The sequence below is a fragment of the Dioscorea cayenensis genome, unplaced genomic scaffold (genome assembly GCF_009730915.1).
Source record: "Dioscorea cayenensis subsp. rotundata cultivar TDr96_F1 unplaced genomic scaffold, TDr96_F1_v2_PseudoChromosome.rev07_lg8_w22 25.fasta BLBR01002208.1, whole genome shotgun sequence".
In the NCBI taxonomy this organism is placed as follows: Eukaryota; Viridiplantae; Streptophyta; class Magnoliopsida; order Dioscoreales; family Dioscoreaceae; genus Dioscorea; species Dioscorea cayenensis.
The window spans coordinates 12,991-15,064 of record NW_024088599.1 but is presented as its reverse complement, the minus strand read 5'-3'; the positions used below and the strand labels follow the sequence as shown (position 1 = coordinate 15,064).

The 2,074-nt window shown below is 26.2% G+C and overlaps 1 long non-coding RNA gene across 1 annotated transcript; it reads left to right on the top strand.

Moving 5' to 3' along the window:
- Positions 1–16: 16 nt before the first annotated feature.
- LOC120257585 lies at positions 17–1,740 on the top strand. Its single transcript, XR_005535732.1, has 2 exons — positions 17–182; positions 1,391–1,740. It is a non-coding gene; the product is annotated as an uncharacterized LOC120257585 (long non-coding RNA).
- The last annotated feature ends 334 nt before the right edge of the window (positions 1,741–2,074 follow it).

Below are 2,074 nucleotides of genomic sequence, written 5' to 3'. Positions count from 1 at the left end.
TAAACTAAATCCCCAAATTCTTAACTTACCTTTGCCTTTTTTTGTGTGGTCTAGTGAGACTCAATTTTTTGTTACTCCCCGTTTATTTATAATTTACTTTACTGAAAAGAAAATTGCATTATAACTTAATCTTTATTAATAGGGTTGCAGCTACAGAAATATGGAAAAAACAAATTTTCAAAGTGAGTTCTCCATCTTTGTGCAATTTAATTTGTTTAATTATTTACTTGTTTCAGTAGATTTGAGCATGAAGCATTATATTTATATATATATCTTGATGGTTTAAATCGTGGTTTGTTCATATTTTTAAAATAAAAATAAAAAATCTATGAGCAAAAGTTTAATGAGAAAACAACGAATATTAATTTGAAATTCTTCAAAAAATATAATGTTATCGATTTTGAAATCTAAATTTCTTATAAATATACAAATATTTATAAAATCATGAGATTGTAAATATAAAATCTTGCCAATGACATTTTGGTTTGTTAGCACCAGGTCTTTTATGTGTTCGTGTCTTATTAAAAAGATGGATTCGAATCTTAACTCACGTGGGATAAGGTATCCCTATGCATGTCAGTGATTTGTCACTTGTCCATAAAAATGAAAAGAGAAGAAGAAAAATTTCAGTTTTAGTAATTTTGAATTCTTGACATCATCTATAAATATGAAATGTTGTAGCTTATTGAAACATACAAAACAGTGAATTTACTCAAAGCTTGTGAAAATGTTGGCAATTGATGATTTTTTTAAATGAAATTTGTGAATATCACAAATTTGAAAATTTCATAAGTTTGATGATGTTTAATAAACAATTTGAAAATTTGAAAGTTTGATGGTAAAATAGGAATTTGGAGAAAATTAAAAGGATTGAAATCTTTTCCGGAGAATGTTAGAGATTGTTAGAATAGGATAAGAAAAGAAATTTTTATTACAAAGGTATGTAGCTTTTGTATAGTGTTTCTTTAAAAAATAAAATATTATTTGTGCAAAATCCCTAGTTTATTAACTATCTACAAATGAAGTAAATTTGGAATCGATATCTAATTAACATGGTATATGTTGATACATTAGATGTCTGACCATTGGAATTCGGCATTGAGTTAATTAGCAGGATTAATGTTATAAAATTATTGATGTCTAATTGGTTATAATTTTATTGATTTTTAACATGTTGGTCAAATATATTTATGTTTGTAGAGGTGTATATTTCTTAACTAAAGCATATTGAATAATTGTGTGACAAATAGAATATTTCTATAATTGCCATTGAAAACAAATCCTTAACTTTATTTGTTAGAATAATTTGAAAAACTTGATAATACAACATATGTTGTTTGTTATTTTACTAATCTAATCATAGCTCACCCTTTTCTATTTTTAATCTCAGATTGCAAGGCTCAGGTTAAAAGAAATCTTATCAAGTCCTTACTTCGTTTTGGATAACTTTGAGTTAAATTTTTTTTAATAATTGTATTGGGTTGGATTGAGATTTGTTGGTCTTGTTCTATTTCGATGTTATTTAATGACTGCTGGGGAGTTTGTGACTTGTTGTATGTTTATATAGAAAATATGGTGGTCTTCTAGAGTAATACTATTTAGTATAGCTTCTAAAGTGTATCCAGGTGACCAGTTTAGCCTTCATGAACATGTAAAGTTTAGAAATTTGTGGAAGGTCTTGTTTTATTCTGACACTTAATGTTATGTTTCAGTTAATTCATTATTGCTAGTATTATGCCATTCTATATTGAAATAACTTCTTAAGGTGTAGATGAAGTTGAATGGTTTTCCTTAAATTCAATATGGGCTATTAGTTTGTTATGCCATGTTGTTTAATGCATGCTCATTTCTAAATTGTGTTATGATTTTAGATTTACTAATTCTTGTGTTTCAAAAAACAAACGATCCGATTGTACTTTATTTTTAATATTTCATAATTGGTTGGAAATTGATTCAATATGTTATTTGAGTTACTTAGATATTTAACTGAATCTTTTGGCCCTTCATCTAGTCAATTTTCTCTTGTGGTTCTTAAATAACTTGTTATTTTTTCAAAAATTATAGGCTTTCACTT